Source organism: Protopterus annectens, chromosome 3.part0, assembly GCF_019279795.1.
Source record: "Protopterus annectens isolate FY-2018-M chromosome 3.part0, PAN1.0, whole genome shotgun sequence".
Taxonomy (NCBI): domain Eukaryota; kingdom Metazoa; phylum Chordata; order Ceratodontiformes; family Protopteridae; genus Protopterus; species Protopterus annectens.
Genome location: NC_056731.1, coordinates 679,005,637 through 679,018,869, shown reverse-complemented (window position 1 = coordinate 679,018,869; position 13,233 = coordinate 679,005,637). Strand labels below are relative to the sequence as shown.

The 13,233-nt window shown below is 37.1% G+C and overlaps 1 protein-coding gene across 1 annotated transcript in view; it reads left to right on the top strand.

Annotated features, from left to right (window-relative positions):
• The window catches only part of ADAMTS16 (ADAM metallopeptidase with thrombospondin type 1 motif 16), a 1,625,291-nt gene that overhangs the window by 1,052,656 nt on the left and 559,402 nt on the right, over positions 1–13,233 (top strand). The window lies entirely within an intron of this gene.

The following is a 13,233-nucleotide window of genomic DNA, read 5'->3' as shown; positions in this document are numbered from 1 at the left end:
TCTTGCCTTGCCAGTACCCTCCCTCAGGCTGCACCTACTCTTGCCAGGAAGGCCATACCGGTCAATCCTGGAGTAAATTTGTGGATAGCTCTCCATTTATCTACCATAAAGTTAAATTAAGTTAGTGAGTCACACTTCTTAAAATGCATCAGTGAGAATGTCATAGTGGGTCAAACCATTAGGATAACAGGTCTTTTATTGATGAAAGTTGTTTTTTTTTTGTCTGAACTTGACAGTTTTCTTAAGATGTCCATCAATAATTTTTATCATAAGAATCTTCTACCTGGGGTTGTTGAGAATCTAAAGCTGAAGAAAAGTATCAAGTTTGTGCCTATATTAAGCAGCCCAACTGGTGGAAATGCCAGCGAAGGTGTCAGTAATACTGCTAGATTTAAGAATGCTTCTGTTTTTCCTTATAGTTTTGATGTTATTAAAATAAAGAATATTGCATGTAATAAACTAGAAGATAGTTTTAGGGAGCTCAGATTTTTTTTCAGGTAGTAAGACCCAGATTCATCTTTGCTCATAGAAAGGGATAGAATATAAAGTATATATTTGATTACGAATATACTGGTAATTTTTAGAATGATGTGCAATATTGGCTTACCTACAAATACTTAATTTTTATAAAATTCACTAGTATATACTGTATATACAAGGGCCCTTTTTCAGTTTGATTCATAGGGCTAGGTCATATGCAGTTAGTGGGATGTTCAATTTTAAGTCTATGGTAGTGGTTTATTCTGCTATCTGTAGCAAATGTGAGGTGTTCTGTCGTGAAAAAAAAACCCACTACAGTGATCTCACAGTGGGTCGGTAAACATTTTCTGACAATAAAGAAAAAAGCTGCAAGTAATGCATTTTACAGATATAGTCCCCTTTGGCTTATTTTTTAAGAAAGTTTTGTTCTGATTTTTAGATTGTGTATGTCAGAACCCTAGGAAGGGCAGTTTAATTGCATCTTAAGGCATGCACACAACTGGAAATTAACATGATTATTAAATCAGTAATGATGCTAAGGTAAATTAAATAATTCATTGTAAATAGTTTATGTATAATTATTATTATTATTATTGGTGAATGGTGGTCATGTGATTGTTAAAGTGATTATTTAAAGCTAAGTGTTTTTCCATATTATATTCCGAAGAAGCCTTGATTTATTGTAGAGACAAAAGTTTCAGTATTTTGGAACATATTTGTCTTGCCGATCTAAATGCATTCATTTGTTTTTAGTTGTGTTCCACTGAACTGCGCTTTTCTGCCTGAGATTTTGAACTTCATTTTGTTATGCCCTTTTGTCACAGCACAATCATTGCCCACTTCTGTTAATAGCTGTGTGTAATGGAAGCCAAATGGGCTACAGGTAGCAGCAGTTAGAAACATAAAAGGATGGTCAGCATGCCCATCTAGGCATCATCCATGTCCTGTCAACAGCTGCAGTGTATAATGGGACTCCTTGCTTAGCTTGCGCAAATAATTGGAGTCATAATCACTTTAGCAAGCAGCTAATTAGAGTATGTTTTGTTTAGCTTTGCTAACCAGTTTCCCAGTGTATTATTTTGATTTAAAGACATATAGATCAGCTGCAGCCGCATCAGCAGCATAGCCATGGAGCTGGAGCAGTGAAATTATGTACTCATATTTCTAGACTGATAAACACCTGCATTTTTATTTTTTTTATAAAATAGCTACTGCTCCACTTTGGTTATCCAAAAATGTGATACCCAGGTCCAAGTCATGACTGAAAAGTGGTCAGTAAACTATGTATTGAGTAAAAATTACAAAATGCATATTGCGCTATTGGGGTGTCTCAAAACAACATTGATCATAACTTTACTTTATTCTTAAAGTGTATGCTATGGGTTGAAAACCTGCAATGTCACATTATTATCATCTTATGTTACATTTCTTCAAAGCAGTGCTGTTCTTTCTGTCCCGTGGTATTATGTTAGAGTGGTGCACATGTAGCTGATGCTCTTGGTACGCTTTCTTGGCGTTTTTCACAGATGTTACTTGGAGTATAATGTAGAAGCTTAATAGTGTACCCTTGTAGTACTTTATTCATGGAGGCTCTCTTTACTGGTATATGTTTCTAGACACATTTGGAAATTAAAGGCGATTATTTCTTTAATCTGCCTGTGGACTTGTTGGGAACCGGATATATGTTTTATCTTACATTCCTTCTTTGTGCTTCAAATTTTTTTTGTTTTGTTTTATCTCTGAATCCTTTGAATGACTATTAGAACTTGAGTTTGCTCTTTTGCTTCAACATTTCCATTGAGGACACTGTTTTCTAAAATGGTATTTGGAATAGGAGCAAAGTGACATTTATTTATGTTGTGCTTCACTTGTGCACTCTAAAGGGAATGCAGTGAAGTAAAGCTGGAGTTAAAGATGAAGGTGGCAATAATAAAAAAAATAATAATAATCCTTATATAGCACCAACTTTCCTGTGCTGACTAGGCCACAAGGGCCTTTTCGCTCTTTTCAGTGGCAACCATAAAAATAAAATTAAAAATTATTACAAAATGGAGCCTTATGTCAAATGAAATGGGAAACAGCATAAATAAGAAAATTCCAAGAAAATGAGATAACTAAGTAATGACAAAGAAAATAAAAGCTGAGATTCCTCTAATGATTCATAGATTCATAGATTAGTACTAAGCTAACTGCCCTTGCAGGCCATTGTAAGCCTAGCCAATTATCCCTTGTGAGACTCAAACCCTGTACCTTGTGTTTGTAAGGCAAACACCTTACCCATTAGGCCACCCTCCCAACGAAGCACAAGTCAGTGTTATAACCATTTAACCATGGCTATTATAAATGAGGAATGTAAAAGAAACTATTTCAGAGCATAGTGAAATTACCATACAGTAATAAGATCTTCACCAGTAAAAATACTGTAAATTAATGGAATTGTCCAGTCCAGTAAGTGGGCTCATTCCAAAGGAATTTAAATACTAACTGTTGAAGCATCCCTGCAGCTAAATTATTAAATAAAAAAATCTCAAAAGCTAGCACACAGAGACAGGTCAGTTATGTTGATGATGATGATGAGGATGAGGATGATGATGATGGAGTTATACTGTAATCTGCAATCCCTAACCTCTTCACAAAAATGTCCATATTGTTAGCAGGTCATGACCTGATGTCAGAAGAGTCTAACACTTTTTCAGTTTTGCTATTATGAAAATAAACTCTCAGGCATAAAATGCGTAATGGATAGATGCAGAGCAGTATATTATGATGATGACAGTAAAGTGAAAATACGTGTAATTTTGTAAGCTATTAGTTCCAATAGAGTGTATGAGTCATAACCATCCATTTGAAAATGTTCATGAGGATGAAAGATATAATTCAGAGCCACAGGAATAATGAACTCAGAATGAAAATATTTATTTATTTACTGACATTTGTTAACTGGGTAGTGTCTGACTCTGCCAGGAGGCCGTTTTCAGCAGAGACCCGGGGAGAAAAGCTCCACAAACTAATGATGATAGTTAATTATTCAAAAACTACAGTAAATAGTATAAATAATAAAGTACAAACAGTAAATTTAAAAGCGTTTGTAGCAATTTTGGGATGATGCTAACAATGGCAGACAGAAAAAAGGTTGAAAGGTTATGACATGAAAAAACAGATTTAAAGTCATACACATTGCTGAATACAGAGATAACTGACCTTTTCAGTACTTGAATAGTCTACCTGTGCTTGTGCCCAAAGTTCAAAGAAAAAGAGAAAATAAGAACTCTATTAAGCAGTTGAAAGGAAAGGGGATGAAGAGGTGGGGAGTTAGTAGGAGGGAGGGAGATTAACTATGAGTAGTACAGGAGCAGATCCAGGTGGTTTTGAGATATTCTTTCATTTATGTTTTAAAGGTAGAATAGTTGGGGCATACTTGTATGTGCTTGGGGAGGGCATTCCAGGCATTGGCAATTTTGTTTGAGGGAGTCACCACTGTAGTTGTTTGTCTGGGTTATTTTTAGCTGTAGTCTCTTTGAAGGCCTAAGAGACCTGGTATTGACATGAGTTTGGACCAGGGAGGAAAGGGCAGAGCAGTGACTGGGGTTGTGAATGATTTTGTCAGTAAAGGTAAGCTTGTTTAGTGTTATCTTGTTGGGGAGTTCTAGCCAGTTTAGTTGGAGAAGAGTACAGTGATGAGTTTTATGGGGCTGGTTGCAGGCAAATTTTGCTATTTTATTATAGCAGGAATCTAGGTTGTTTAGGTCTGCCTTGTGCAAGTTTGTAAAAATGTGCGAGCAGTAGAGAAGGATAGATAGAAGTTGTGATCTAGCGGTGGCTAGACAGGTCTATATTATATACTTAAAGAGGTGTTCCATCAAATGCCCCTTCATTGACCCATAAACAGTGAAATCACAAAACGGCAAACGTTCTCATCAGCTGTTTCTTTCCTGTTCCTGGCCATCGCTGTTAGTTTACCATTTTTCCCACTGTAGTGCGATCTCGGAGTTGGTATATTTAGTTAGGGGGTTGTGGGGGGCACAGCCACCCCACTTTGGGGGATGTGGGTGGCAAAGCCCCAAACTTTGTTATGTTTGTAGTGGTATGTTTTTGTTTTGAGGACAAGCAATTTCTTTCACAGGGAAAGAAATCACTGATGTGAACGTTTGCCATTTTGTGCTTTCACTGTTTAAAGGTCGATGAAGAGGCATTCAGTGGAATGCCTCTTCAAGGATATAATATAGACCCAGTTAGGCTGGCTTGGTGTGTTAGGAAGGGTCTAGCCCTGTAAAGAGAGCTGAGTTTGGCATGGTCTTTTTTTGATTGTTTGGGAAATATGAAAATCAAATTTAAGCCTGTCATATATAGTTACACCAAGGAGTTTGTTGTGATTTGTAGGCTCAATATTGGTACCATCTGTGGAATGAATGTAGAGTGAAGGAGAGTGGTGCTTGGGAGGTCTGCTTGAGAAGTACATTACCTTAGTCTTATTTGAAATCTTGAGCACTTTCATCCCAGTATCTCAGACTTCATCAGAATACTAAAGCAATTTACAAGCATGTTTAAATAGTGTAAAACTTTGAAAGTACAAGCCCACACAGTTGAAGCAACCTATCATAAAATCACATTAATTAAAAGTTTCCCACCAAGGTAAATTTAACTCTTACAATACCGGTGCACACCCATTTCTTCTTGCATGTAAAAAGTTAAAAGATAAGAGTTGTATCGTCTGCATATTGTGTAGTTGTTGCCAGTTGGGTAGTAGTATTTAGATTATTGGTAAATATAAAAAGAAGGAGTCTGAATATGGACCCTTTGGGTACACCAGTGGAGACTGACATGAGAGGAGAGAGACTGTTCTCCCATTTGGTGGCCTGTTTGCAGTTAGATAGGTAGCTTATTACCTGTCCCACCTGCATTGACAAACACTCTCAAAATGAATCTATACTTGTAAGTGCTGATGAGCTGAGATTGTGAGTGGCAAGTTTGTTAAGTAGGAGTTGATGGGAGACAGTGCAAAATGCTTTTGACATGTCAAGAAAAATAGCTGAGACTAATAGACCACTGTTCTTAAGGTGATGAATAGTGCCAGTAAAGGATGTTAGAGCTGTATTGGTACTATGTTTAGGTCTAAAACCATGCTGGGTGTAAGACAGTAGGTTACTGAGGAAAGGTGAGTTAGGAGTTGTTGGTGAAATCATTTTGCAAGTATTCTGGCTATGGGAGGGAGGATGGCATTGGTTTGGTAGTTTGAAATATCACTAGAGGGTCCGCCCTTGTGGAGGGGAATGATGTGAGAGATCTTCCTGAGGTGAGGTACATATTGATCAGAGATAGAGCAATTTTTTAAGGTAGAGATGGGATAAGCAATAGATTGTGCTGCTGTTTTTAAGAATTCCTTTGGTTGTTGGTCAGCAGCTAAGCAGCAGGTTTCAGTTTGGTATTATCTATGCAGTTTGGTCTGGTTTGAAGAAAAGAGTCAGCAGTTGTAGAGGAGGGGATCGGGATACTGAGTGGTAGAGTTTGATAGCTGACTAGAATGGAGGTGATAGAGTAAACAAAATGTGTATTGAATTGAGAAAGGTTCAGAGGAGTTGATTGTGGAGGGGGTGGGGGTAGAGGTTTTGCCAGAGTTTAGGGAGTAGTTAATGGATTGCCAAAACTTTTGTGGGTTGTGCAGGTATTTTTGCTGGGAGGTTTGGAAGTAGACCTTTTCATCATTATGTATTCTTTTTTTTGTTTGGTTTCTTAGTTGCTGATAGGAGGTAAGGTCATCTTTGTGTTTGGTGGCTTAGTATATAGCACTGTCTCTGTGTCATTGTTTAATAAGGAGCTTAGCATCATTAGACAGCCATGGCAACTTTTTGGTTTTTGTGCATATTTTTCTTGTGGGTACCAGGCTATTTAGTATGTCAAGAAATTTGTTACTGATAAATTCTACAGCGAGGTCCAGATTTATGCTTTTTAAAGGTGTCCAGTCGCAGTGCTGTAGTAATAGATTGAAAGTGTTGGGGGAGAAATGTTTTGTACATCGGGTGTATTTGATGGCGCTGAAAGGTTAGGTTTTAATTTTTTTCCTGAGTAGAAAGGTTGGGGAATGATCACTGAGGCTGAAAGTTTGGCAGCCCAGGTTGGGTTTGTTAGTTAGTATCCAATCAAGTATAGATTCATTTTGAGAGTCTTTGTCAATGCAGGTGGGACAGGTAATAAGTTGGGTATAGTTGAAAAGATTGATAAAGGTAGTGGGGGTGTATGAGGAGCAGGAGAGCCAGTCTAGATTAAAGTCACCTAAGATGATGGTTTCTTGACTGAAAGTTGAGGCAGACCAAGAAAGGAGAAGTTCGATGTTGGATAGATTGTTTCCAGGGGGGAAGTACACGGCTATGATAATCACAGTTTTCTGAGGATTAATTTGTAGCTGAGAGATGAGTATTTCTCCGTTGGGTATGCCTGGAGGAGTGATGTTAATTTTAACTACTTTTAGGGTCTCTAAACATTATGGCTACACCCCCTCCTCTTTTGTGTAGTCTATCTTGCCTTATTATATTATAAGTGTTGGTATGTTGGTATAAAATATGCAGCAAACCAATCCACAGACACCCAGAACTGCAAAAGAGACATTAATAGTCAGCAACAAGACATTTCAGAAGGTAACAACTGTCAGTACTTCAAAACATGGTGATGTCTTCCATACAAAAGGTACTTAATCAACTATAAAGTACCAAGTGACCATATAGGACAAATGGCTGACTGTCTCCCCTGAAATGGCAAAAAACAAAAATCACCATAGTCCTGAATGGATGAAACCTTGCAGTTAGAGATTCTGGGACAGTTTGTAATGGATGATATTGGTGTCAGTGGGGGTTGGTATTAAGATTAAATAAATCATCTCTTTGTCACAGCAGAAAAAGCTGAGAAGTAACTTTAAACTTGACAGTATTAAACAGAACATAAAAACAGTGAGGTAAATATAAACTCTCATGCTTGCTGACAGTTTTAATATCTGGTGCAGTTTATGGAACTTTATTTAATGTGTTAAGTTTAAAAGTAAAATTAAATATCCTTAATGTCAGAGAAGAGAGTAAAGGAATTATTGCTGGTAATTACTGATTTTTGAGAAATGTGTACAAGAAACTGCCCTTTGAATACATGAGGGTGAAAGGATAGACAGATATTCTGCCTGTTGAATGGATGATGGATGTAAGGATAACAAGAGTGGTCCCAATAAGTCACCTTGTAATGAATAAAGTCTTGGATGCCTCCAAACGTTGTAAATGTATATTCTTCAGTAACATTCATAGGTGACAAGCAGCCAGTTGTATATTGAGAAATTTCAGGTTTGCCCATCAGTTTCCCATACTGTTTCCCTTCCTTCCCAAATGATTTGTAATTTATGTGGTATAAATTCTACATTCGTAACTTAAGATGTAGCAAATAAAAACAGATGCAGTTAGAGCTTTAGATTTTTTCTGTTATCATTCTATCTTTTGGAAGCAATTGATTTCCTTTTCCTTGTGCAGCTGCAGTGTTTAATCAGATTGTTTTTATATATTTTAAGAGATTTAATTTGTAAATGTATAAAAGCTTGTGGCTGATGATTTATTTTATTAAAGAGGTGCAGCCTCACAGAAATGATACAGCAACTGGCATTCACCCTTTTTGAATGTAGGCTGGCTAACAGCACCCCATAAGAAGAATGCTCAGTAACTAAGATATTGGTATCTTATAAGTAATCCGATTAGTGTCAGGGAAAAAAGTGCTGTCACTGGAAATGCAGCGGTGGCCCATTCCTGAGAAACCTTGTGTGACAACTAGTTTGGGGGATTCTCAGTTACTGCTGGTAAAATTAAAGTAGAAGGCACCAGGGTTAGGCTTAGGTGAGTGAAATCTTAGGGAGCCAGAGATTATAAACTTATTCTGTAGCTGGCAGTTTGAAGCTAGTCTGAGTTTGTCACTTGTAACCAAAGGCAGCAATGCACGTTTGGCATAGGATGTTAAGTCCAGTAACTCCTTCATACATAATAGGTATCAGTGGTGCTCGCGCTTGCATCCACACACACACACACACACACACACACACACACACACACACACACACACACACACACACACGTGCACACATACATATGTATATATATATATATATATATATATATATATATATATATATATATATATATATATATATATGTGTGTGTGTGTGTTATACTTGTGTGTGTGTAACATATATGTATATATATGTATATTTATACACACACACATATATATATATATATAGAGAGAGAGAGAGTTTATATTTTTTGTATTTCAGATGAAATGAACATTGAATGCTTGCAAGTAAGGTAGGTTTGGGTTTGGAAAAGTAATGCCAAAACCCTTAGATATTCTGCAATTGAGAGTAAGTGTGTTTGTGCTAGTGTAGGTTGGGTTAGGGAAAGATTAGGGTCAGGTGAGGTTATGGATAAAGTGTAGAGCATGTGTATTGGTACGTGTATGCATATATGAACTGTTTTGATTACTAATAGTGTTATGGAATGTGTTTTTGAAAGGTAAGGTATAGGGTTAGGTTGGCAGGTATTAGTAAGGTGGTGCAGGGTGGTAAAGCTATCCTTGATAAACATTTTATGAATATCTGTATGCTCCCCAATTTAATATCACAAACCTTGTCTTACAGACAAAACAGGAGTGTAGCAATGCTTCAAATAGTCCCATTAGTAAAAGTTTATCTAATGATACAAATACTGCATATTTCACATCTAAACTGTTATAAGTTGACATATATTGACTCTAGAGGGGCTCCATGGTTGATAATTAGGATTTCCTCAGTGCTAGTTAGAAATCTATATTACTATCTAATTTACTCCTAATAAACAATATGTGTTTATAATTTCTCCATTGGCATACCTGTCAACCTTTTAGGAGAAAATAGCTAGACAAAACAAAACAAAAATAATTGGGGGACATAGACCCCAAAATAGGGACAGATTTTAAATATTGCTCTTACAAATTTTGAAAGTTGCTAAAAAGGTATTTTGTTAGCATGCATTTTTTTGAAGAGTATGAAGTTTAAAACACAAATGTCTGTCATTATGTAGTATTTTCAATCCTCAGTGATTTGACTGAAAACTGCAAATTGTATGTGCAACAGACCAAAAATATGAGTCAAAATGTGGGCCTTTGAGAGTTATATTCATATAGATCTTTTTACCTCTGAACTTACATCATAAACAGTCATGAACTCATGAATAGCTAGCTGTGCTAATAGGTTCCTAAGAGACACCAGTAGGCTGCTTATCCAGGATGTCTGCAGAAGGAATCCAGGCTCAAATTATTCTAAGGCAGGTATGAAGTTTCTCTTTCTGATTTTTAGCAAGCATTTTTTAAAGTGCTTATCAATAACAGTGACAGTCGTAATGGATTTGAATTGCTAGGTCTGACTTAGCCCTGTTTTTGAGTAGGTGTTATAATTCCATTTAGTGTTTCCAGTGGTTGATATTACTAAGACTAAAGATAAAAAAGCTTGTTAGCGGATGGATTATTACATCTTTAGTTTTAGTTAAAACAGTTCTAGGTAGTTAGCTCATCATAGAGCATACTGTATGTTGCCTTTTACCTAAAATGTATGTCTGTACTAGGGATGGTACTGTTAGCATATAGATGACACTACCTGCAGACCAATTAATGTTTCAGCTATATGCCTTGACACCTTAACGTCTGTCCTTCAAACAACATGGCATACCTTGTGCTGTGATTATTTTTACTGTTCACATAACTGAAAATTTTTGTTTTACAGCTTAAGCTAATAGCTAGATGTTGTTCTAATAGCCTTCAGCAGTATGTTTTTTTTTTGCTGTATTTCATGAATTGTTATATATTCTTTTGCTGTGACATGAGTGCTGTCTTTTTACATTATGTTGCCTATACTGTGTATAGTTACAAAGTGGAGACTTTATAAACAGATTTTACACAACGATTTGGTGTTACTCATCTTAAATTGGCAAATATTGCTTACTGTTGAAAATGATACATTGAAATACAAACTCACAAAGTAATCACCTTTACCTTAGAGCTAATATATCAGCTTATTCATTTGTGAAGGAGCACCCATTTTTGTATGCATGCTTCTGTCAAATGATTCACATTTTACTCCTTTACAAAAATGTATAGCCTGAATCCAGTTTCTAAGATGGGAAAATCCTTCAGCAAAAGTGCCCTTCAATGAACCTGGTCTTGCCCACTCTTTCTTCTAATAAACTGTTGTAATTTAAGTTTGTAGATCTCTTTCTTAAAAGGCATACCTTTGATGAAGTTTGTGTTGCCAATGTTATAATGGTAAACCTTCAAGAAGCAATCCCAGCTTCAATAAAAGTCACAATTCTTTTCCAGACCTGGAAGCGTATGTTACTGTTCTGCTACACAGCTCCTACAATGCCTTCCTCATGATTAGGTTGCTAGCCAAGAAGTGAAGAGCACTCCTAGCCACTGATGTGTTTTGGTACATAGCCAGTTGGCATTTCTGTAAATGACTTCACAGTTCATACTGAACCAGCAGTTTTTACCTATGTTGCCCTAGATAATTATTACTTGACCACACTAGTCTGAATTTCAAAAATGGGCTTCAGTACTGCAGGAGTTAGTCTAGGAAATGTAGATGCTAAGAAGCAAAGGGGGGGGGGTGCTGCACTCATGAGGTAATACCCTTCAGGTGAGATCTTAAACTGAGATTCCATTGTCCTGAGTTGGTAGACAATGTTGGTAGATGTAAAAGATCCCCTAGTATATAAGAGTAAAGGAATCTTACCAATGTTCTGGTCTAATTGCTACACTATGTGTCAGTGCAGCATCAGGTCTACCTTGAAGACAAGCTATGGCTAGCAGAATTAGCCTGGGCGTCAGTGATCAAAGGCTTGCTGTGCCATTAATCTTGGGGAGAAAGTAGCAGATTGCATCACTGTGGGCCTAGTATGTAGGAAAGTCTGGTGGAATCCTGCTACAGCATTCACTATTCTGATTGTAAGCATAGTCAGGTAGATATAATGCATACTGCTGTACTGGCTTCTGCTGTCTACAGCTTCAAGTGGGGCACAAAGATCAGCACTACACCTGTGCAATAGTTAACATGAGTCCTGAGATCAATGGGAGTCTGGCGTGGGTGAGTATCTGACAGGATTTGGTATGGGGTTATAGGAAAGAAGGCAAAAATAACATGGTCTTTTACATACTGTAGTCACATCACTGTCTACAAATTACTTTTCAAATATTTGCAGTTTTTATAAATGTGCAGGTAAATTGCCTTACCCCCTCCCCAATTATACTATGCCTGTATTTTAGCCCCTTGAACATTGTTAATTCATTTTTATTCTGCTGCAAGAACTTGGCTAGTTGCATATGTTTTAATGATCTTTTTTTGGTAGGGTTACCTAGTTGTGTGGCAGTGGAAGACTGCTGCATTCCATTTGCTTCCCAGAAAGCTAAGTTCATGTGAATCTCATTAACCAGTCACACGTAGTATCAAGACAGAAATACTACTTTTACGGGATTGTTATTTTTTTGTTATTTTTGCCACATGGCATCTTAGCATGGGATGATTTCCCTGACAGCTCATATTCTTAGAGGCTTTTATTGTTCACAATGCTGCAAGTTTTTCAGCTTCACCTGGTAGTTTACTCCTCTGGCCCATGGTCTGCTGGTGGCCAGGCTGATAATGACAGTATATATGAGGATGGCGAAGCAGGGACACACTACTGTTGCTGTTTATTAAAGCACGCTTGCAAAGTTTCTTTTGAGGTGTGGAGTGAACCTTGATATGTGGAACCAGTCCTCTGCATGAGACAAAATGATGGCCATGCCCATTCCATGTAGACAGCACTTTTGTGCAATTTCCAGCCTTCACTAGGAATTACAGCATAAAGAGCATGCCTGAGTACATGTACCCCCCCTCCCAAAGAGATATGAGCAGTCTAAGCCTCATCATTCCTCACTACCCTCACACCAACTTCAACAGGTACCTGTGGCATTAATTGAACTCAGATAAGTTTGATCATAGTTCTGGATTTATCCCTGTGTGCCAACAAAGTTAGTACAGCACTATTTTATTGGGAAATAGCATTGTTAGGATTCTAAAAGATTGCTTTCATTGAGTATATGCCATTATAATATGACAAGCAAGAAAAACAGTATAAAATAATGTCAAAGTGGAAGGAAATGAAAAATGTTGATGTGTTCACCGATAAATGCGTAGAATTGCAACTGCAGTGAAGTGAGTGTAATCAAGCTGTCTTTATGTTGTCTGGTTTTACTCCTGTTGCAACCAACTGCATCAACTGAAAGAAGGTGTTAGATATTCGTAGCACCTTACTGTGCTTATATTCTTTAAGCTGATGACTTACTGTATGGATTTCTAGTGATAGTAAGGAGGGTATGTTTACATCAAGACAGCGGTCGGTTTTTTCTTACCTTATAATTTTAAAATGTTTTGCTGTCTGTACATTGTCTTCTGCCTTGTCATTGTACTCCACTTTATATCTCACAACTTAGACTAGCAATTCATACCTCTCAACTGTCTGGATTTTCACAGACCGTCCAGATTTTTGGCTCATATTTTTTGTCTGTCCCTCATCAACTTTGTGGTTTTCTTTCAAATCACTGAGATGATCTGAGGACTGAAGTCATTAAATAATGACTTACATTTGAATTTCAGACTTCAAATCCTTCAGAAAATGTGTGTTAAAAAAAACCTGTTACACTAGCAGCTTTCTCATTTTATAAGAC